General features: G+C 48.8%; 1 non-coding gene across 1 annotated transcript; it reads left to right on the plus strand.

Annotated features, from left to right (window-relative positions):
• The first annotated feature begins 4,490 nt into the window (after nt 1-4,490).
• LOC114815405 lies at nt 4,491-4,628 on the plus strand. Its single transcript, XR_003763167.1, has one exon. It is a non-coding gene; the product is annotated as a small nucleolar RNA SNORA7 (small nucleolar RNA).
• The last annotated feature ends 20,261 nt before the right edge of the window (nt 4,629-24,889 follow it).

Consider the following 24,889-nt stretch of genomic DNA (forward strand, 5'->3'; position numbering starts at 1 on the left):
GGTTTGCAGGCTGGAAGATGACATAATGTATAGATGCAAGAACGTCTTTCCCCAGAGCACTGGAAAGTGTGTGTTTAAGCTGTGGGCTTTTCTGCACTCAAGTTTCCCGAACACTTCTGTGGAGTGAGGTAGTGGAAATTATAGAAGTGCTCAGGAAAGTGTCAAAGGAAAACCCACTCCTAAGGAAACCGAGGGACTACGTTCAACGTAAAGCGAAAAAATGAAAGATGTCTTTTTCTTATAACCCCTTGATATTTCATTTCCTGAGCTCAGAGACCTTAAGTTAACAATGTGAGATTTTAAATCTCCAGCCCCAGTGACAGAGGGGGAACTTTGCTGGTTGAGACCTATTGAAGAATTTAATATGGAACATTCCCACTACAATAGCCTGGAGCTGAATCCAGAAGGAGTGGAATTAGCTGTACTGGTATTGTGGCAGTTGGAGGAGGAGGAGGAGGAGGAGAAGAAGGAAGAGGAGAATTAGTAATAGTAGTAGAAATAGCAGCAGCAGTATTAGAAGTAATAGAAGTAAAGTTATCTTTTGGCACCTAATAAATAACAACAGTGATGGTTTTCATTAAGCGCTTCCTAACTGTCAAGCTCTGTTCTAAGAGCCGGGATAGATACAAGCTAATCTGGTTAGACGCATTCCCTGTTCCACATGGGGCTCACAGTTTAAATCCCAATTTTACAGATGAGATAAGTGAGGCCCAGAGAAGTGAAGCGACTTGCCCAAGTTCACACAGTCAAGTGGTGGAGCCAGTATTATTTATTCATCCATTCAATCGTATTTATTGAGAGCTTACTGTGTGCAGAGCACTGTACTAAGCGCTTGGAGATTACAATTCGGCAACAAATAGGGACAATCCCTACCCAACAACAGGCTCACAGTCTAGAAGGGGAGAGACAGACAACAAAACAGAGCAAAACAAGTAGACAGACATCAATAGCATCAATATAATATATAAATATATAAAGCCCAGGACCTTCTGACTCCCAGGCCCCTACTCTATCCACGAGGTCTCGCTGCTTCTCTACAATATTAGGGTCCAGTGCACTTTTGTGTGAAGCCAAAAGCGTCTCTAGACTTATCTAACAATAATAACAATAATTGTAGTATTTGTTAAGCATTTGTTGTGGATTGTGCCAAACACTGTACTGAGCACTGGGGTAGATGCAAGATATTGAGATCAGACACAGTCCCTCTCTCTTTTGGGCTCCCGGTTTAAAGAGGGAGGGAGAGCAGGTATTTAATAATTACAGTTATTGTTAAGCTCTTACTATGTGTCAAGCTCTACGATAAGGACTGGGTAGATACAAGATAGGTTGAGATCAGTTCTTGTCCCTCATTGGGCTCACAATCTGAGTGAAAGGAATAAAAGTTATTGAATCACCATTTTACAGATAAGGAAACAGGCTCAAAAATGTCAAGCTACTTGCCAAGGTCATATGCCAAAGCAAGTGGCAGAGCCGGAATTAGAACCTGGGTCTCCTGACTCCCAGACCTGTGCTTTTTCCACTAGAACATGCTGCTATGTCTTCTCCTTCTCTTTGTTTTTTAAATGGTATTTGTTAAGCATTTGCTGTGTGCTAGGCACTGAACTAAGCACTAGGGCAGTTACAGGCTAAACAGGTTGGACATAATCCCTGACCCATGTGGGACTCACAATCTTAAGCCCCATTATACAGCTGAGGTAACTGAGGCCCAGAGAAGTAAAGCGAGTTGCCCAAGGTCACCCAGCAGACAAGTGATGGAGCTGGGATTAGAACCGGGCCCATGTGCTATCCATTAGGCCACGCTGCTTCCTCGGAAGACTTCTAACCCTTGGGTCAGCACCCTGGAGTCAGGTGGCATTTAATAGCATTCGGTGGGATGAGGATGGACCAGACCTCCTGGACCAAACATCCTGATGCTTCCGCCAAGTCTGCCGGCCTGGGATCTGCCCCCCTCCCCCCGTCAGCAGAGGTGTCCCTCTGGGGCCGGGACACTCCCTTGGGCCGGGAACCGTCCCCCGATGTTCCCGACCACCGGGACTGCCCGGACCCATTCCCGGGGTCCGTCCGGGTCCAGCCGGAGGGCTCCGGGCACGTGGAGCCACTCAGCGCCATCTGCCTAGGTGGGTGCCACGGGATCCCTGGCCTGATTCCAGCCACAGCAGCCACAGAAGCCGCAGTTGCAATTTGGGATTTCCAGCAACCCTGCCTGCCTGTCTGCCCCCTCCCTACCTCCTGCCTGCCTTCCTGCTTCTGAACAAAGGCTTTAGACCAGGCACCCTCGTTGGCCCGGAGGTCTCCTCCCCCGGTGGCTCGGGGCATCTGTTCTGGGGGACCACCGAGGAAGGGCTGACTTCTAGGACCCAGGTAAAATCTTCATCCTGGGACAGGCGAGGCCAATTGGCCTGAGAAGCCCAGGGGTATGGTTCTCCCGAGGGCCTCACCGGGCCCTGCCTCAGAGTCCTGAAAGAAAGCTTCCTGTCCCCTCAGGAATTCCACTCGGTCGGGGGCTCTGATGCATGCCAGCTGCCAGGCTCGGCCCTCCCGAGAAAGCTGAGGGGGCCGGGGCTGGGGCCTGGATGGAACTGGGGGAACGGGCTGGGGCCGGTGTCCCTGGCTGACTGTTCTGTGGCGGAAGGCCCGATCTCACTGTGGTCCGAGAGATGAATCGTCCCCCCATTGTGGGTAATTCTAGCTCTCCTCCCGGCCCCCTTCTTGGCCGAGAATTAGGGGGAAATGGCGGTGGCCGCCTCTGAAAGGCCCCAGTGCTGGTGGCAGAGGGAGAGCTCTCTCCCACTGTAATTCCTGGGGCGGGATGATTGCTAATCCAGAAATGACGGGAAGCAGCTGAGGACGGGGACAGATGTGCCCTGGATGAGCTTGGAGGTGGAATTGAATTATACGGGATGAATTAATAGCCTGTCTGACCCCAGCCCTATTTGCCCAGATATTTTCCTTGCCCAGCTGCTCTCGGAGAGACGGGGTCTCCCTGCGGAGTTAGCCAGCGAGGAAACGGACCCACGCCGGTGATCTCTGGAGGATGGCGGGGGCGGGGAGGGGCAGGAGGGTGGGCATAAACTCGGGTCTCTGGTTCAGTCTGGGGAAAAGGAAGGGACAGGGAACAGGGCTAGATGGCCCCTAGGGGAGGTCGGCCTGGGGCTTAGCCAAAGTCCCCCTTCCTCTCGACTCCCCCTCCCCCCCAGGGCCTGAGAAGAACCGGCAGTTTCTATAATGGCGCCAGCCCCTCCGGGCAGACGGCAGGGCTTCTGCGGCTCCCTTGTGGCGGTGGCCAGCCGGGAGTTGGGAAAGGGGCCAGGGAAGCTGGGTCTGAGAGGAGGAGAGAATTCTCTCGGCTCTGCAGGGCCACCTAGCACCGATGCTCCCAGCCCGGTCTGTTTCCCGTCAGGGAACGTTGGAGAGATTGGGGCGGACACATGTCTGGCAGGATAGACTTGCCAAGACCAAGACAGCAGAGGGTCCCTGTCTCCCCCCACCACCCCTTTTGTGGCCTTGATGAAGAACAGGACTGGATTCCACAGAGGCAGAGATTGGCACGGAGTCGCTCCGTCTCCCAGAGGCCAGGCTGGGACGGGAGGGAAAGGAGAGTCTTAGGCTGGGGTAAAGGGTGGGAAGGAAAAGGGGACCAGTGTAGGCCTGGAGTCTCAGAATCTTGGGTTGGAATCTTCGGCTGGCTGTGCAGCCCTAAGGAAAATGCTTCCCTTCTCTGGCCCTCAGTTTCCCCATCTGGAAAGAGCAGGAGAGAGCATGAGTCTGCCTAACCTAGCCGTGCTGGTGTTCCTACAAGGCTCATCAGTCCAGTTACTGGAGGCTGAACTGTCTGCTTCTGCTCTGAATCCCCCTTGAACTTGGAGGAAAACAGACAGGGTCTCCTCTCTGTGCTCTAAGAATCCATGGATGCTGCCACAGTGAGGAGGGGGTGCTCCCAGGGAGGAAAGCAAGAAGATGGGGGTGGGGGAAAGGAGAGGTTTCCCATCCACGGCCACATCAAATGGAAATTCCTTACCATCGGCTTTAAAGGAGTCAATCACCTTGCCCCCTCCCTCAGCTGAAGTGTCCAGCCCGAGGGACAAACAAGCCGTGATGCAGAGTCTGTAGGAGCAGCTACTGGACAGGTTCACTTGGGTTGCCCTAGTGCAAAGACTTTTATGTGCATCATTCAGGAAGAAGGAGGAGGAGATGTGTGTGTGTGTGTGTGGGTGTCTGTCTTTAATGGAAATTCCTAAGCTTAATGTGGTCCAGTGGGAAAAGCACAGAATTGGGAGTCAGGAGACATGGTTTCTAATCCCAACTCTGCCTCTTATCTGTCTGGGTGACCTTGGTCAAGTCATTTGACTTCTCTCTGTCCCTCAGTTGCCTCATCTATGAAATGGGGACTAAATACCTGTTCTCCCTTCCTCTCTTACAATAAGATCCCTGCCTAGGACAGGGACTGCGTCGGCTCTGATCATAGTATTGCATTTGCCCCAGAGCTTGGTCACCTCTCAAGGTTGCAGCTGGAGAGTTTCCAGTACTCTACCAGTCTCGACTACAGGAGGGAGAGTCAAACAGAGGCCTACCCATTCCACTCCTAGCTTGGGCAGTGGTTAGCGAGTGGAAGGCAATCTGCTACAAGTCAAAACTCACCCGTGCTGGGCAGTAGCGGCACGCGAGAGAGTCGAGGGCGGAGACTCAGGTTTACTGCACGGATGGAGGTAAACCGCTTCCGTATTTTTACCGAGAAAACTCTATGGATCCACTATCAGAACGATTGCAGAGGGAGATGGGGCGTTCTGGGAGAGATACGTCCATGGTGTCTCTATGGGTCGGACATGATTCGACAGCAAAAGACAACGACAACAACAGCGCTTGGTACATAGTAAGTGCTTAACATAACTCCATTATTATTATTTACTGACTTTGGATGATGAGGTTTTATGAAGCACAAGGTTTTACGAAGCATCCCCGTAGTGAATACAAGTAGTCAGAATAGTGTGATGAAGCCAGAGGAATGGTATCTCTTAAGCCCTTTCAGAGTGTGAAGGATTTTACTATTCCTGGGAGACTACAATATAACCATAAACAGATACAGTCCCTGCCCGCAACGAGCTTACAGTTTGGAGGGGGAGACAGACATTAATATAAATAAATAAATTACAGATATGTTCATACGTGCTGAGGGGCTGGGAGGGGGAATGAGTCAAGGGAGCAAGGCAGGGCAACTTCACTTCTCCATGCCTCATCTGTAAAATGAGAATTAAGCCTGTGAGCCCCATGTGGGACATGGAATGGGTCCAACCTGATTAACTTATATCTACTCCAGTGCTTAGTACAGTGCCTGACACTTAGTAGGCACTTAACAAATACCGTTATAATTATTATTATTCCTGGGACAGAGCCAGCCAAAGGCCCTAATGCTCAGCCTGGCTCAGCTGCTAAGGGGAAATCTCTCCAGGAATCACGAGCCAGGCTGCTAAGCCTGTGTCTGGAGTAGGATCCCAGCCGGGAACCACCTCCATTTTTTTTTCACGGTATTTCAATCGAATTTATTGAGTACTTACTATGTGCAGAGCACTGTACTAAACACTTGGGAGAGTACAGTACAACAATAAACAGTCACATTCCCTGTCCACAATAAGCTTACACTCTAGAGTATTTGTCAAGTGCTTCCTATGTGCCAGGCACTGTTCTTAGTGCTGGGGTAGATACAAAATAATCAGGTTGGACACAGTTCACATCCCATTTGGGGCTTAAAGTTTTAATCCCCTTTTACAGATAGGAAAATGAGGCACAGATAAGTGAAGTGACTTGCCCAAGGCCACCCAGCAGACAAGTGACAGAGGCGGGATTAAAACCCAGGTCCTTCTGACTCCCAGGCCCATGCTCTATCCACTATGCCAGTCTGCTTCTCCCTTGGGCAAGTCTATTCACTTCTCTGTACCTCAGTTGCCTCATCTGTAAAATTAGGATTTAACATCTTGTATCTACCCCAGCATTTAGTACAGTGCCTGCTGCATTGGAAGTGCTTAACAAATACCATTTAAAAACCCCCAAATCCAACAATGGTATTTATTGAGCACCTAATGTGAGCAAAGCACGGTACTGAGCACTTGGGAGTATAAAAGAGGCAGAGAAGGCTTGGTTCCTGCACTCAAGGAGTTTGAGATCTAAGAAGCCACTTGGACTCCTTTATCCACAGGGGGGGTGCTGCTGATTGTGGTGTCACAGGTGGTGGGCCAACAATAATAACAAAAACAATAACAACAATTAAAAAATAATAAACATATACAAATAGTGTGTAATTATAACAATATTGTTGTTGTGACTGTTACGGTCCTCTGGGCTGTAGACTGTAAGCTCGTTGTGGGCAGGGAACATATCTACAAACTCTGTTGTATTGTCCTCTCCCAAGTGCTCAGTATGGTGCTCTGCACACAGTAAGTGCTCAGTAAATACTGATGATGATAATACCAATGGGGGAATATGCAAAGTGTTTACTAGGTGCCCAAGCTCTGGGTTATTCAAAGCAGACACAGTCTTTGGCTCACATAGGGTTCCAAATCTGTGGGTCGGGGGAGAACAGGTATTCATTCATTCAATTGTATTTTTGAGTACCGACTGTGTGCAGAACACTGTACTAAGCACTTGGGAAAGTACAATACAATAATAAATAGTGACATTCCCTGCCCACAGCAGGTTTAGGCATCTAATCCTTATTTTATGAATGAGGAAAGGAAGGCACAGAGAAGACAAGTGACTCACTCAAAGTCATACAGCCATCAAATGGCAGAGCCAGGATTAGAACCCAGGTGTCCTGAGGGCCAGTCCTGGACTCTTTCCACTAGGTCATGCTACTTCCTTGCCCAACCAGGGAGGGGAGAGGGAGGGCGAGCCCAACTTTATAGAACTGCCCTAGTCTCAGAGGACTCATCTACCCACAGAGCTCTGCCAACGAGGACAGAACTGGGACACACAGGCTGACACGTGAGGGGCCAGGAAGAGACGGGGGGGCTGGAAACAGAGAAAATCTTTTTCCTCCTTCCTCTTCCCTTCAGCTTTTGCTCGGATCCCCAGGGCCCTCCCCCCTCCAGTCTCCCCAGGACATAGGATTGGGAAAGAAAAAACTTCAAAGGCTGTTGATTTCCAGCTTGAGCAGGAAGCCGCAGTTTGGGGCTATTTTGTTCTTCCTTCTCTCCTCAGCCCTTCACCACAGGGTTGGTTCCCCCGCTTTTCTTCAGGTATCTTTTTCTTCCACTGAAGGAGTTTCGCTTCTGTGTTGGCTGATGCCTTTCGGGGGAGGGTTAGCCTCTGCACTAATCGCTAGTGACTGAATCTGAATAGTAATAGTAATAATAATAATGGTATTTGTTGAGCACTTACTCTGTGCCAAGCACTGTTCTATGCGCGGAGATAGATATGAAGTAATCAGGTTGGACACAGATCTTGTCCCAAATGGGGCTCACGGTCTTAATCCCCATTTTACAGATGAGGGAACTGAGGCACAGAGAAGTTAAGTGATTTGCCCAAGGTCACACAGCAGATAAGTGGCAGGTCCAGGATTAGAACTCACATCCTCTGACTCCCCAGCCCATGCTCTTGCCACTAGACCACACTGCTCTGAAGTAAGAAATGGTGCAGGTCAGAGCCGTGTACCGGCCTGATTAGCTTGTATCTATCCCACTGCTCAGCACAGTGCCCGGCACATAGTAAGCATTTAATAACTGCCATTTAAAAAAAACCCAAAATGAAACAAAAAAACCCTGCTTCCTTTGTTTCAGTTTGCTGTGCTCCTCCTCTGGGGCCTGGATGGATGAGGTCTGTCGCTCTGACTCTGCCAGAAGGGGTGGGAATCCACCACGGACCCTCTCCTCTGGCCAAACAGGCCTCTGACCACGGCTCTGTCAAGGTCCAACTCGGAACCCTGGCCGCTTTCCTCCATTGTGACTTATTCTGGAAAGGGCCCTGGGTGTGAGGGGACGGAGGGGGTCGGAGGACAGAGGGAGCCTGGGAGGGACGGGGTGGGGACTCTCCCAAACTCTGAGGGCTTTGCGCGGAGAAGAAGCATGGCCTAAGGGAAAGAGCTCGGGCCTGGGAGTCAGATTACCTGAGTTCTAATCCCAGCTCTGCCTCTTGTCTGCTGTGTGAGCTCTGCCTCTTGTCTGCTGTGTGACTTCAAGCAGGATGTTTAACCTTTTTGTGCCTCAGTTTCTTCAAATGCAAAATGGGGATTAAGATTGTGAGTCCCATGTGGGACAGAGACTGTGTCCAATCTTAAAACAGTGCTCTGCACACTGTAAACTCTCAATAAATATGATTGAATGAATGAATGAATATCTACCCTGGTGTTTAGAACAGTGCCTGGCACATAGTAAGTGCTTAACAGATATCTCAAGAAACAGGAACTGCAGGACAGGGACTGGGTTTTACCTGATTTTTTTTGTGCTTGGCACATAGTAGAAACTAACAAATACTACAGTTATTATTTTTATCTGCTCAGCATCTGTCCCTTGGGGAGCCCACATTCCCAGGGGAGAGGCCTCTCGTGGTGGGGAGTTGTGGGGGAAGGAACAGATCTGGGACCAAGCAGGTACCCCGTTCCCTGGGGGGTTGGGGCATCCGTTAGGGCTGGGGGCAAGGCAGGCCCGGCAGCTGCTGTGGCTCAGTATCTGAGGATGGATTGGGTTCTGGGACACCCCCGTTATTTTCCACTGATATACACAAGAAGCAACATGGCCTAGTGGAAAGAGCACATGGCTGGGAGTCAGGACGGCAGGGTTCTAATCCCCGCTCCACCACTTGCCTGTCATGTGAACTTGGGCAAGTCACTTCACTTTGTGTCTCCGTTTCCTTCTCTGTAAAATGAGGTAAGCCTCCTCTAGACTGTAGGTTCAGTGAAGACAGGAAGCATGTCTACAAATTCTATTGTATTGTACTCTTCGGAGCACTTCATATAGTGCTCTGCACACCGTAAACTCTCAAGAAATACCATTGATTGGATTAAATACTTATTTTACCTGTCTAAGATGGTGAGCCCCATGTGGAACAGGTACTGTGACTGATCGGATGGTACTGTATCTACCCCATCACTTAAGTACAGCCTTTTGTCCATAGTAAGTGCTGAACGTATGCCATTATTGTTCTTCTGGATGGCTGATTTTACAATCTATAATCCTCTGTCATTTTATTTTCCGTTGCTCGTGAGCCTCTCTTGAGTCAGGGATTGCGTCTGATCTGTTGCCTTCTATATACCCCAGCATATGGCACAATGCTTAGTACACAGGACCATCATTACCGATCTACCGTCATCTCCAGGCCCAGCCCCTGGCCAGGCTGGGGCAGTCCCAGACTGGTGCCAGCTGGTGGGGGGGAATCAAGAAGACTATTCTTTGCCTCAGTGGGAATTGGGGAAGTAGCCAGAGAATCAGGGAATGTCTCTGCTTATTGTTGTATTGTACTCTCCCAAACGCTTAAAACCGTGTCCTCCACACAGTAAGCGTTCAGCAAATATGACTGACTGACTGGTGAGGCCAGGTAGTTTAGCAGGTGGGTGAAGGAACACCTCCCTCATCTTTCCTGAAAAGTTGCAACTGTAAATTCCACCCTTCCTGGACCCTCCAGGAAGAGCTGGGCCCAGTAGCAGATTTTCCTCTCTGTTGGAATGGTAGTCGGCAGCAGTCTGAGAGAGCAGCCACCTCCGCCCCTCCCTTTCCTCCTTCTTCCCTCTCCCTCTTCTCCCTTCCAGTCTCTAGAAGTGCTTCTGGATAAGCAGAGAGCAGCCCAAAACTGACTGGTTGACCTTCTGGGGCCGAGGGACAGGATGAACAGGGGCGAAGGCTGGGAGCCCGGACACCTGGATTCATCCCTTGTCTTGTCCTTGGACCTGGGCACATCAGTTCTCCCCCTGTGGCTTCAGTTGGTCCCTCTGGAAAGTGGGGAGAGGGAGAACCACCGCTATCCATAGGGTTTTCCAACTCTGTTTTATTGTTCTCTCCCAAGCACTTAGTACAGTGCTCTTCATCCAGTAAGTGTTCAATAAATATCACTAATAGAGTGATTGATTGATCCCTGACCCCTAGTGATTCTGGACCAGACTCCAAATTTCCTAAATAAATATACTGATCGATGGGTAAAACTTTACAGAGTTTCCTCAGTGACATTTAGGCTGACCGTGCCTATAGATTTCCCAACATCCTCTGGAACCCACAGGCTGCGAGGTAATCCAATTTATAATTTATCAATGTGTAATTAGCTGGATGTTTAAAGTATCTATTTAGATACTGAATCATTTATTGTCATCTTTCTGCTGCCCAATTCACAATGTCTTCACGCACAACTCAGAATCTGGAGTCTAGACACTCATCTCCATTTAAGAGACAGTCTTGGCCAAGGGAGATGTGGGAGTGATCTTGCCCAGAATGGGCAAGGTCTTGGACATCAGAGATGATAAAAAATTCAAAGCCCCACCACTTGCCACTTGACCGCCAAATTGATTTGAAAATAGGAGATTGGGTAAAGAATCACAAGTAGCAGAACTGCAGCGCTTGAGTGGGACTTAAGCTCCTCCAAGCTAGATGTGAGCATGAGAACTAGGGTTTTGTTCACTCCCAAAGAATTACGGTAGGTTGTGAGCAAGGAAGAATTTCAAGTCAGATGGGAAGCCCTACCAAAATCCTGAAAATTGTTTATTCAGACTTACACAGACCCTTCAATGAATCACTCAATCAAGACCTTCCCTGACTAAGCCCCCCTTTCTTCTTCTCCCACTCCCTCTGTGTCACCCTGACTTGCTCCCTTTGTTTATCTCCTCTTCCAGCCCCAGAACACTTATGTACGTATCTGTCATTTATTTATTTATATTAATATCTGTCTCCCCCTCTCTAGACAGTAAGCTCATTGTGGGCAAGGAATGTGTCTGTTTATTGTTGTATCTTACTCTCCCAAGTGCTTAGTACAATGCTGTACATACAGTAAGCACTCAATAAAAATGATTGAATGAATGAATGAGTGCTTAATAGGTGCAGAGTACTGAACAAAGCAATCAGTCAATCCATCAATTGTACTTATTGAGCACAGGGCACTGTACTAAGCTTTTGAGAGAGGACAACACAACAATATAACAGACACTTTCCCTGCCAAAACTGAACTTACAGCCTAGAGACTAGCACTTGGGAAAGGACAGTGCGAAAGTTGGCAGGAAGGATCCCTGCCCTTAAAGAGCCTACACTCTTCCAGTGACCCGTCCAGCACCATCTCTGCTGAGCTTAAGAATGGGCACGTAGACATTCCACAGGTTGGTAAGAATGTCCGCAGGATGGTAGATGTCTGGAATTCTCTGCAAGACTGTGGTTCTTTGGCGACTCCGCTGACAGAAGGTGACCAAGATGATTCTTATTGGCCTCTCTGCCAAACTGGTTTTGCTGAGCTCTCCTCTGGGATGAACGTTGCAGCGCTTAGTTCAGCTTGTGGTGCACAGTAGACACTCAGTAAATGCTCTCGATCGGATGACGGTTGTAACCCACAAGAAACAAAATGGAGTATCTTCTTTCTCTGCTTCCTCTTAGCCTCTCCACTCCTCCCTTTTGACCTTTCACATTCCCCTGCTGCCCCGGCCTTATTTTTTGAGCTTTCTCCTGGTGTGCAAGGGGGGTCCCCCCTCCCCCGTCCCCTCCTGCAGCTCTGTTCTCTCCCTTCCCGGCCTGGCCTCTCTGATCTCCCTGCAGCTCTGAACTCCCACCTCCCCTCCTGCCTCTCTAGGTTGGATCTCAGCGGGGGTCCCCTCCAGCTCCTCAGATCTCCCCTCTCAGGGGCTCTGACCCTCCCCCACCCTTCTGCCATCTCCCATTTCACGGGACCTCCTCCCCCTAGCCCTCCTACGGCCTCCAACTTCCTCTCCTTTCCACCCCTGTGGCTCTGGAATTCCTGGTGGGACCAACCTCCCCTTTGCTGGCCTTTTGGGCGCGCTCCTGGGAATCTGGGGGTATGTTCTAGTGGGGGAGGGGGACGGGCCGACTGTGAGCCTGTGTGGGTCCGGACCCAGAGAGGGCACAGCTGGTAAAAATAGCCCCAGGTTTGGGGGAAGTTTTCAGAAAATCAGTGCTGTTGGTTGAAACACAAAAGGGCTTTGTGGAGCCAGAAACGGGTCCCCTGCGTTCAGCTTGCTTTGGAACGTCTCACCCAGAGCCCTCCCACACGGCTCTTCACCGGTCCAGGCTTGAAGGCCCCTGTGAGCCCACCCCCCACCCCCGCCCTCCCCTCCCCAGGCTGGGTGGCTGGGGAAACTGAGGCTGGACCTCTCTCTTCTCCAATCCTCTGGCAGAGGCTGTTTGAGGACCTCTCTGCTTTCCTCTCTGCCCCAGATCCGGGCTGTCTCTCCTCTGGGGCTGTTTAGCTCCTAATTTGATTTTTAAAAACTATCTGGGAGCACTAAAAAGCTGCCAATGTAATTTCTGGATGTAAAATTAAAGTTGAAAGTTGGCCAGCTCCTGGTGAAAAGGCTTGGGAGGCGGGAGGCTGGGGCGACACTGAGGACAGAGGAAGGGTTGCCAGTTACCCAGCTGGGAAGGGAGAGGGATCTGGTGGGGGGAAGGGGGGTTTTTCAAGGGGTGAAATGTAGCCAGGCCCAAATAGCTCTCTCTCTCTCTCTCTCCCACCCCTCCACCTCCCTACTCTCAGCAGACCCCTCCCAGAATGGCCTGGAAGCATAGTTCAAGGAGTAATAATAATAATAATAATCATTCTGGTGTTTCATTCATTCATTCCATCGTATTTACTGAGCGCTTACTGTGTGTAGAGCACTGTACTAAGCACTTGTGAGAGTACAGTACCACAATAAACAGACGTATTCTCTGCCCCAACGAATTTACAGTCTAGATGGCGGGAGAGAGACATTACTGTTCAGCCTTTACTGTGTGACAAGTCTGGTACTAAAATTCTGGGATAGATATGTGATAACCAGACCGGACAAAGTCCCTGTCCCACACAGGGCTTGCAGTTTAAGGGGAAGGGAAAATAGGTATCTGATCCTCATTTTACAGATGTGTAACTAAGGCGTAGAGCATTAATTGTCAAGATTATTCAGCAGGCCAGTGGCGGAGCTGAGATTAGAATTCAGGCCCCCTGACCCCTAGGCCCACACCCTCTCTGTCCTAAGTCTCACTGGGGAGCCGCAGAGCTGAAGAAGATGTAGGCCGACAGGGACCTGAGGAAGGGACCGAGGCAAGGCCCACGGGAGCTGAGAGGTGGGGGTGGGAGCAGACAGATCAGACCGCCAGGGCAGTCAGGAGAAATCTCCTCCCACCACCAAACCTTAGAAGCTGAGGGCAGGACTTCTCAGACATTTGAAGATTTTTTTTTCCAAATGAAGGGCAATTGTGTCCCAGCGTCCCGTGGTTCTGTGGGGCCCGAGGGGTGGTCCTGTCTCTCGCCGCTTCAGTCTACACCTCACTCGGCTGCCCGGATTATCTTTCTGCAGATATGCTCTGGGCATGCCACTCCCCTCTCAAAAATCTCCAGTGGTTGCCTATAAACCTTCGCACGAAACAAAAACTCCTCACTCTTAGCTTCAAAGCTCCCCATCACCTTGCTCCCTCCTACCTCACCTCCCTTCTCTCCTCCTACAGCTCAGCCCGCAGACTCCGTTCCTCTGCCACTCAGCTCCTCCCTGGGGCTCGTTCCCGCCTGTCCCACCATCGACCCCTGGCCCACAACCTACCTCTGACCTGGAATGCCTTCCCTCCTTACATGCACCAAACTAACTCTCTTCTCCTCCTCACACACCTCCTCCAGGAGGCCTTCCCAGACTGAGCCCACCCTTTCCCTCTGCTCCTCCTCCCCTCCCCATTGCCCCTATTCACTCCCTCTGCTCTACCCTCTTCCCCTCCTCACAGCACTTGTATATATTTGTGCATATTTATTGTTCTATTTATTTTATTAATGATGTGCATTTATCTAAGGTTCTGTTTATCTATTTTGATGGTAGTGATGCCTGTCTACTTGTTTTGTTGTCTGCCTCCCCCTACTAGACTATGAGCCTGTTGTTGGGTAGGGATTGTCTCTGTTGCTGAATTGTATATTCCAAGCAACTAGTACAGTGGTCTGCACACAGCAAGCGCTCAATAAATACGATTTGGATGAATGAATGAACAAATGAATGAATGGTGAGGAGACCAGATGGAGTGTAGCGTTCAAACGCTTCCTGCTCCTGGAGAATGAAGCCTGTTTAGAAGTTCCAGGACGTTTCAGGAGAAAAGCAGGACATGGGTGACGGGTCGGTGGTGAGATAGACAAAATTGAGGTACAGTGAGTAGGTTGGCATTAGAGGTGCAAAGTGTGGGGGCTGGATTGTAGTAGGAAAACAGCAAGGTAAGGTAGGATGGGGCAAGGTGATTGAGTGCTTTAAAGCCGATGGTAAGGAGTTTCTATTTGATGCAGAGATGGATGGGCAACCACTGGAGGTTTTTGAGTAGTGGGGAGACATGGACTGAACTTTTTTGTAGAAAAATGAGCCAGGCAGAAGAGTGAAATATGGCCTCGAGTGGGGAGAGGCAGGAGGCCAGGAGGTCAACGAGGAGGCTGATACAGTAATCAAGGCAGGATAGGATAAGTACTTGGATTAACATGGTAACAGTTTGGATGAAGAGGAAAGGGTGGATTTTAGTGATGTTGTGAAGGGAGAACCAGAAGAATTTAGTGACAGATTGAATATGTGGGTTGAATGAGAGATGAGTCGAGGTTAAAGCCGAGGTTACTTGTGAGCCAGAAAGGATGGTGGTCGTCTCCTTTCTCAGAGGCTTCCTCAGCTCTAGGTAGTAATGGTTTTGAGTGCCTCTCTAGAGCTGCCTATTATATTAGGTGTTATCACTTTTATTATTGTTGTTATTAGTATCAATATTATTATACTTGTTAAGCACTTACGATGTGCCAAGGACTGTTCTAAACATTGAGGATGATGCAAGTTAATCAGGCCAAACGCAGTCTCGTAGGGTGTGGGAGAACGCAGTGGAAACAAGAGTCTCATTCCTTGTCCACAAGGAGCTTATGATTTTAAGATTGTCAGGGGATGATGATGATGATAGTAATGAGGAGGAGGAGGAGGAGGAGGACGATGTCTTCGATTGGGAACTATGGAACTTTCTGAGACTTCAGAACTGAGAAAGTGTGCAGAGGAATTGATTATAGTGATAGTGGTGTGAGCAGTGGAGAACAGCATTCTAATCTGAGTGGGAGTTCAATAAATGTCACCGACTGACTACTTGCAGGCCAAAGTGTGAACTGGATGACCTGACCCTCCCATCCAGCCCCATTATGGGATCGCGAAGTCCTGCCAGAGTTCTGAAGCAAGTTTCCTGATCAAAGCCTTTCCTTCTCTCGTCTCAATCCATCAATCAAAGGTATTTATCGAGTGCTTACTGTGTACATAGCACTGTAACTAAACGTTTGGGAGAGTAATAATAATAATAATGATGATGGTATTTGTTAAGATCTTACTATGTGCCAACCACTGTTCTAAGCGCTGGGGTAGATGCAAGGTAATCAGGTTGTCCCATGTGGATCTCACAGTCTTAATCCCCATTTTACAGATGAGGTAACTGAGACATAGAGAAGTTTAGTGATTTGCCCAAAGTCATACAGCCGATAAGTGGCAGAGCCGGTATTAGAACCCACGATCTCTGACTCCCAAGCCCGTGCTCTTTCCACGAAGCCACACTGCTTCTCGGAGAGTATAATGCAACAGAGCTGGTAGACACATTCTATTCCCACAACACGCTCACGGTGTCGAGGAGAAGACAGACATTAATATTAATATTGAGCTGGGGTGCCGAGGCCCCAGTTCTTTCCGGAACCCTGAAATCACAAGACTGGTTAGTCAGTCAGTCAGTCAGTCAGGCAGTTGCATTTACTGAGCACTTACTGTGTGCAGAACACTGTACTAAGCGCTTAGGAGAGTACAATACAACAATAAACAGACACACTCCCTGCCCACAACGAGTTTACAATCTAGAGAGAGAGACAGACATTAATAGAAATAAATTATTATGTGCACCTGCATACTCTATCTCAAACCCAGAATTCACAGCGCCTTCAAGGCTGGGCAACCATCCTTTATGGGTGGCTCTTCCCCTCTGGAGAATGGGCCCCTTCCCCTCTCCAAGCCTATGGCCCTGGGGCAGTCTCCTCGTTGTCCCCTCCTCTAAGTCTCCAGAGAAGAGTTACGTTAGAGACCCCACATCTTCATTTCTCCCCGCTGGTGCAGTGCGTGTGAGCCAGAGAGCAGTCCCCGGCACCCCCGGATTAAAAATGCAGTCTTTAACTCCACCTTTTTATCCAATCCACTTGCCGATGATGGCTCGAGACTTTTTTTTTCTATCAAAACTTTTTAGAGTGAGCCGAGGCCAGGCGGGGCTCAGCCACGAGAAGGGCTAGCTCTGCTCCGGAGAAACAGCGTGGCTTAGTGGATAGAGCCCTAACCTGGGAGTCAGAAGGACCTGAGTTCTAATCCTGAGTCTGCCACGTGTCTGCTATGTGACCTCGGGCAAATCATTTCATTTCTCTAAGCCTCAGTAAAACTCAGCCATAAAACGGGAATTAAAAGCATGAGCCCCATGTAGAACAGGGACCGTGTCCAACCTGATTAACTTGTATCTACCCCAGTGTTTATAACAGTGCTTGGCACATAGTAAGTGCTGAATAATTATCATTATGATGATGATGATGATGATGATGATGATGATTACTCGGGATTCGGCCAAGCAGCTCCCCCAGGGCTGGCCCAATCCCAGCCGGGCCCTCTGCTTCTTCCTTTCTGTTTCCTCCAGCCTTCTGCCTGGATGTCTTTCAGGGATGGAGAGGGAGGGAATCGACTTTGTGTCTGGCTGTGGTTACTCACAGCAAGCTTTTAAAAACACAGCCTCCCCTCCCCCTGCCGAGGGGCCAGGGGGTGGAGACCGAGACTCACATTTCAATGCGCTCCATAAATCAGCCTCTAAAGAGCACGGTCCTGGGAATCAGGAGGATCTGGGTTCTGATCCCAGCTCCGCCGCTTGCCTGATATGTGACTTGGGCAAGTTAATTCACTTCTCTGGGCCTCAGTTTCCTCTTCTGTAAAGTAAGGATGAAATACCAGTTCTAGCTCCTACTTCGACGGCGAGCCCCATGTGGAACAGGGATTGTGACCGACTTGATTAAAGCAAGTGCTTAACAAATATCACAATTACTATTATTGTCTCTTTTATGTTATTTGTTAAGCACTTACTATGTGCCAGGAACTGTACTAAGCAGTGGGACAGATACAAGCTAATCAGGTTGGACACAGTCCATGTCCCACAGGGGGCTCACGATCTTAATCCCCATTTTACAGATGAGGTAACTGAGGTATGGCAATTTTAAGTGACTTGGCCAAGGTCACCCAGCAAATAAGTGGTGGAGTTGGGATTAGTACCCAGCTCCTTATGACTCCCAGACCTTTGCTCTATCCAGTAGACCACCCTGTTTCTCCTACCTTGTATCACCACTAGTGCTTACTGCAGTGTTTAGCACATATTAAGCACTGAACAACCACCACAATTATTATTACTACTTTCTCTGAACTTCCCGAGACACTTCCACCTCAGGTCCTTTTTCCAACGCCTAGAACAGTGCTTGGCACATAGTAAATGCTTACAAATGTCATCGTTATTATTATTAATTTTTTCCTGATATTCTCCCCACTCTCAACACCTCAGCACCTATGTACATATCCATAATTTATTTATTTCTAATAATATTTGTTTCTCCCTCTAGACTGAAACTCCTTGTGGGCAGGGAACGTGTCTACCCACTCTGTTACATCGTACTCTCCCAAGCACTTAGTACAGTGATCTGCACACAGTAAGCGTTCACTAAATCCTATTGATGATGAGGGATTGTCATGCTAAGCATTCGGATCCTTCAAAGTGCTTAGTATAATGTTCTCTTTTGAGTACACAATAAATACCATTGACTAATTGATTACCCAGCCTCCACATTCCTCCTCTGCCTGGGCCTGTGCCCCAAGCTATTTGGATAATTTTTTATGATATTTATTAAGCACTTACTACGCGTTAAATACTGTTCTAAGCACTGGGGTGGATAGAAACGAATCGGGTCATACATAGTCCCTGTCCCACACGGGGCTCACAGTCGAAGTAGGAGGGAGAACAAGTATTTAATTTCCTTTTTATGATTGAGGAAACAGGCCCAGAGAAATGAAATGACTTGACCCAGGTCACATAGCAAGCAATTGGCAGAGCTGGCATTAGAACTCAGGTCCTCTCACTCCCAGTCCCGCACTCTTTCAACTAGGCCCAGCGTTACCTTGTAGTTTTGTTTTTCAATAGGCCATAGCACCTTCTGGCAAGAGGCTCCATCTCTTTTTCTTTCTTTCTTTTTCTTTCTCTCTTTCTCTCTTTCTCTCTTTCTCTCTTTCTCTCTTTCTCTCTTTCTCTCTTTCTCTCTTTCTCTCGCTCTTTCACTCTTTCTCTCTCTCTTTCTCTCTCTCTTTCTTTCTTTCTTTCTTTCTTTCTTTCTTTCTTTCTTTCTTTCTTTCTTTCTTTCTTTCTTTCTTTCTTTCTTTCTTTCTTTCTTTCTCTCTCTCTCTCTCTCATTCATATTTACTGAGAGCTTACTGTGTGCAGAGCACTGTGCTAAACATTTGGAAAGTACAATTCGGCAATAGACAGAGGCAATCCCTACCCAACAGTGGGTTCGCATTCTAGAAGGGGGAGACAGACAACAAAACAAAACAAGTAGACCTATCAATAGCATTAAAATAGATAAATAGAATTATAGATATATACACATCATTAATAAAATAGAGTAATAAATATGTACAACTATACACAAGTCCCTCTCCAACTCCTGCTTTGGCTCAACCTCTATGTGGTTGCTGGTCGTGGCTTCTCTCTGGCTGGGCTGGGCAGAGCGAGGCAGGGCAGGGGTTGGAGGACCAGGGCCCCTGCGGGGCTCCAGCTGACAGTAAGGGAAGGGAACAGTCCCCAGTCCTCTCCCTGGCAGGGAGAGGATTCACTCGATTAGATACAGTCGAGGATACAGTCGATTAGACTGTAATCCCGTCAGTGGGCAGGGACTGTCTCTATCTGTTGCCGATTTGTACATTCCAAGCGCTTAGTACAGTGCTCTGCACATAGTAAGTGCTCAATAAATACTACTGAATGAATGAATGAATGAATGGCAGGGCTACTTTCCGCCCATTGGACTGCAGGGGTCAGTCAGTCAGTCAGTCATACAGTCATTCGTATTTATTGAGCACTTACTGAGTGCAGGGCTTGAGAGAGTATAATATAACAAGATAAAGGACACATACCCTGCCCACAGTGAGCTTACAATCTAGAGGGGGAGATAGACATTACTATACATAAATAAATGACAGATATGTCCATAAGTGCTATGGGGCTGGGAGGGAGTCAGAGTGATGCAGACGGGAGTGGGAGAAGAGGAAAGGAGGGCTTAGTCGGGGAAGGGTACCGATGTCTCCACCATCGACTGCATCTACACGCCAAGCTGACTGCTAGGATTAGCTGGGTGCCGCTTTGCGGCTGCCTCCTCTTTGCAGGGCAAAGGGGTCCAAATGGTCCTTTCTCTTGAAAAATTCAATAATAATTCTTTTATGGTATTTGTTCAGCGCTCACTATGTGTCAAACACTGTTCTAAGCACTGGGATAGATACAAGTGAATTAGATTGGACCCAATCCCTGCGCCGCATGAGGTCACCGTCTAAGTAGGAGGGAGAATAGGAGAACTGAGGCACATTGGAGTGAAGTAACTTGCCTAAGGTCACACAGCAGGCAAGCGGTGGAGCCCGGGATTGGCAAACGGTGGTCTTGGATAAGAACCCAGGTCCTCCGACTCCTAGGCCAGTGCTCTTTCCACTAGGCCACGCTGCTGGTGCTTTTGGAGATAATCTCTGTGGCATTTGTTAAGTGCTTTCTATACACCAAGCACTGTTCTAAGGGCTAAAATAGTTACAAACTGTAAAATGGGAATTAAGACTGTGAATCCTATGTGGGAAAGGGACAATGCCCATCACAATTATCTTGTATCAACCCCAGCGCTTAGTACACTGCCTGGCACGTAGCGCTTAACAAGGACCGCAATTATTATTAAAAAACACCTTGGAAAGTTCCACGGGTTTCTGCAGACAGCAGAGCGAGTCAGGAAAATTCCTCCTGGCGGTTTATTTTTCCCGAGCAGGGAGAGGTGAAGAGTCCTTCCCCAGGCTGCCAGGGAGAGAACCGCGGGCCCAGCCAGAGCTCCTGGGCTCCGCTCCCAGCCCTGCGGCCGCCCTGCTGAGCAGCCCCAGGCCAGAAACCCACCTGCCGGGTCCCCATCTGTAAAATGGGGAGAGGAACCGCGGCCCCTCCTGCCCCCCCACGGGGACCTGGCTTCTCTCCAAAACCGCAGGTGGCTCTCGGCAAGCTCTCTGAGGCGCAGGCTTCAGGGACGTGTGCAGAGCCGGCAGCTTAGGGGGTCTGAGGATGCTGGCCACACTCTTCCCCTGGCCACCACCCCCCGCCCTTCCCGCTTCCCCTGCCCAAATCCGGCCTCAGCAGCACCAGAACCCAGGCTGAGGATTCCTGGCAAAAAATCAGGGCTTCTGTCGGGCCTGTGGCTGAAGGGCCCACCTCTTGTCTCCTTCCCTTCCTGGACAGTACCCTGGGGTCCTCAGCCCTCTTTAGGTTGGGCTTCTACCACCCTCACCGAAACAGGTCCCTAGACGATCGTGACATTAGGTGCGTTCCGTCGGTTGGGTAAGTCCATTGAGGCGTTTGGCGTGGGTCTGCCCAGTCTATCCCATCTTAGTATGTTTCTCCAGAGGATTCCCCCTCATCACTCACCACTGCCTTTGGAGTTATTGTACTCACCTCCCCCGTCCCAAACTTGGGCGTGGGACTCGGCAGCAGGCGTTGAACTGAAAGGAGGCAAGGGGCTTGCAAGGCAAGGAGGCAATAGCGACGGGAAGTTGTCCAGTGCCATATCTGGAGAGGAATACAGCTGAATACAGGATCTATCAATCAGTGGTCTTTTTTGAGCACTCCCTGTGTGCAGAGCGCTCGTGACAGTCCAGTAGAATTGATCGGTGCGATCTCTGTCCTCAAAGAGCTTCCAATCTAGTGGCCACCCTAGCCCTGGACCTGTCCCATGCTCCTCTTGGGTGGGGATAGAACATGAAACTCACTCCTCTAGCTAACACTCAGACCTTGTTTTACCAATCTGTTTTTCGCCTCATCCACTCTGACTTGATCCAACTCACTCCTCTAGCTAACACGGGGACCTCGTTTTACCAATCTGTTTTTCCGCCCATCCCCTCTGACTTGATCCTTCTCATTCACTGGCTCTTCCTCTCCCTCTCATTCCTGAACTATGGGTGTCCCCCAAGGCTCTGTTCTGGCTCCATTTCTCTTCTCAGTTTGCACTCATTCTCTCTGGGAAGCAGAGAATCTCTCTGGGTTGGACACAGTCCCTGACCCACAGTGGGGCTCACAGTCTTAATCCCCATTTTACAGATGAGATAACTGAGGCACAGAGAAGCTAAGTGACCCGCCCAAGGTCACACAGCAGACTCTAAGTTATCTCATGCAATCAATCATATTTGGTACTTATTGAGTGCTTAGTGTGTGCAGAGCCCTGTACTAAGCACTTGGGAGAGTACTCATCTGGATGTCCCTCCAATACCTCAAAACTCAAAATGTCAAAAACTGAACTTCTCATTTTTCATCCTTAGCCCACTTCTCCACCTAAGTTTTCCTTCTCGGACCAAAATACTACCAACCATCCTGACCAGGAACTGCAATCCTGGAGCCAGTCACTTCCATTCAATCAATTTATTCTTTCTTTTTTTCTTTCCTTCTTTCTTTCCTCCCTCCCTCCCTCCCTTCCTTCCTCCCACCTCCTTCCAGAAGCTTTCCCGGATTAATTCCCCATCTCTCAAACCCCAGTCAACCCACAGCACTTAGGTTCTTATACCTAACCTCAGGACTTATGTACATAACAATCTATCCACTCAATTATCTGTTCAGCTACTCCATCCTGACATTCTGTTAAATCCTTGCTCTTGCTCCCACTCGGGCAATTAGTAAGTGATTTCTGCCTCCACAATCCAATCGTAAGTTCCTTAAGGGCAGGGACCAGCTCTTTAGACTCTGTGGTGCTCTCCCAAACATTTGGGACACGGTTCCGCACACAGTTGGTGCTCGATAAATAGGTAGACGAAGGATTGAGTTGAATATTAGGTCTGTCAGAGCGTACCTCTACCCATTTTCAAAGGCCTAGAAGCAGTGTAGCCTAGTAGAAAGAGCCAGGGCCTGGGAGTCAGAGGACCTGATTTCTAACTCCGGCTCTTCCACTTGTCTACTGTGTGATCTTGGGCAAGTCATTTCACTTCTCCGTGGCTAAGTTACCTCATCTGTAAAGTAAGAATTAAAGCTGTGAACACGATTTTAAACCGGATGACGGAGGGTCTGGACTTTTTTTTTTCTTTTATAGTACGCATTAAGCATTTACTCCTTTCCAGGCACTGTTCTAAGCCCTGGGGTAGATAGAAGGTAATCAGGTTGAACACAGTTGGACCTAGAGGGCTACAGGAGTTCTTTGGGGCTCCCAGGTTTGAGCTTTGGCATGGAGATCCTTTCTCCTTCCCAAGGAGGAAATTTGACTGTCAATAAAGAGTAAGTCTCCACAACTCACAATGGCCCCTGACACGGCAACTATTATCTAGTTTGTTTTGGAAATACAGTAGTTTGCCTCCTTCCCTTTTTTTTTCCTGCCAAAGGGAATCTTTTAAGGCCTTTCTGTTGGTGATTGATGGCTTTGGCTTACAGATTCAAAGCAGGGCTATGAAAAACAAAGGGGCCCAAAGCCCTCCTCCGTAGGGGAGCTCTGGGGGTTTGCCCCCCTCCCCCGCCCCCCCAGCCACCCCGGAGATGCATGTCTTTTTTTTTTTTCATTGTATTTGTTTAGTGCTTACTATGTGGCAGGCACTGTTCTAAGCGCTAGAGTACATACGAGCTAATTAGGTTGGACACAGTCCATGTCCCACATGGAGCTCACAGTCCTATTCTCCATTTTACAGATGAGGTAATCGAAGAACAGAGAAGTTAAGTGACTTGCCCAAGGTCACACAGGAGACAAGTGGTGGAGTCAAGATTAGGACTCTCTTTAGGGTGTGTGTTCTCTCTCGGTCAGTCCCGTTCCTCTGGGGTGCTGTTGGATATAAACCCTGAGGGGGCTTGTTCTGATTGTAAACCCGCACTTGGAGACAGCCTGCACATCCTTCACCAAATCTTGAGGTTTTTATTGTACTTTGCTAAGTGCTTAGCACAGTGTTTGGCACACAGTGTGTACTCAGTAAATATCATTGATTGACTGATTGTCTCCAGGACACAAAGCTTCCCACCTATCAGTCAATCAATGGTATTTACTGAGCGCTAACTATGTGCAGAGCACTGTACCAAGTCTTGGGAGAGAACAATAAAACATAATTAGCAGACATGTTCCCTGCCCATAACAACCTTACAGTCGGGGCGGGGTGGGGGGGCATTTATTAATGTAAATAAATGAGTAATTTATAATATATAATTAAAAGACATGTACATAATGTGTAGGTTGGATTTACCACCCGAGTCTTTAGGCAGATGGTTGAGTTCTGGACGCTATTCGCCTTTTCTAGGATTGCCTGGTGAAATCCCCAACAGAAGAAAGACAATTCCAAGCAGGTTGATTTTCAAATAAATGAGCAGGGGAGAACTTTCTTCTTCCCATTCTCTTAGTCTGTGAGCTCCGTGTGGAACAGCGAAGGCATCTGATCTGATTATAATGTATATACCCCAGTTCTTCTCACAGTGCTGGGACCATGTAAGCCCTCGACAAATACCATGATCATGATTATTGCTGTTGGTTTTCTCTGAAGGTGGCATGTAGGCAAAAGCAGAAAGCTTGGCTCCTTTCTGAGGGGGATTTGGGGTTCTGAAGGTCTTTGCCAGAAGCCCCTCTGATTTCCGGAGGCTTCCCTGACACCTCTGGAAATAGATCTGCATGAGGCCGCAGCACTGAGAAGGTCCTGGACCAGGGGAGCAGGAAGGGCTTGGACAACCCAGGGTTTCGAACTCCAGCTGAATCATCCAAGTCACAGTTGGGAGAGATGGATGAAACTGTGGGGGTGTGTCTACCGCTTCCGATGTAAGATAGAATCGTCCAGAGTTCCATCTCGTCCAGCCCCGAACGACTCAAGCGAAGGGGCCTCTACCGCTCCTTGGAAGAGATTACAGCTCCATCCTCTGTAATATTGTACTCTCCCAAGCGATTAGTACATTGCTCTGCACACAGAAAATTCTCAGTAAATCTGATTGATTGATTGATTGGTCCAATTAACAGCCCAGAGATATTGTTTTCCCCAGTCTCACCTCCCAACAAATCATATTTATTAAGCGTTTACCATGGGCAGAGCAGTACAGTATAACAGAGTTGGTAGACACATTTCCTGCCCACGCCGAGCTTACAGTTTAGAAGGGAACCAGTACCCTCTCTGCCTATTTCCTTTCGTTTCTTTTTCCCCACAGGGATGCAAACTACTTCCAGGTTGACCGTCCAGAGGGACCTAGACAGATCTGACCCCCTCCTGATCCTCATCCAGGGTGGCCCACTGAGGCCAACGTTCCTTAGCCCCCTCTTGCAGAGACAGATTCCTCACCGGCCTTTGCAAGGTGGCACTGTGGGAGGGCCGGGTGATTCCCACCGTGATCGCTGATGATTAAGAAATGAAACAATAAGGGAAAATAGTGAATTTCCAGGCAAGCAGAAAATGGAGGAGCCGACCAGGTTCCCACACCCAGATTTGTTTTTATTGGCGTCCTGTTCCCCCGGCTCA

This window comes from Ornithorhynchus anatinus, chromosome 11, assembly GCF_004115215.2.
Source record: "Ornithorhynchus anatinus isolate Pmale09 chromosome 11, mOrnAna1.pri.v4, whole genome shotgun sequence".
Taxonomy (NCBI): Eukaryota; Metazoa; Chordata; class Mammalia; order Monotremata; family Ornithorhynchidae; genus Ornithorhynchus; species Ornithorhynchus anatinus.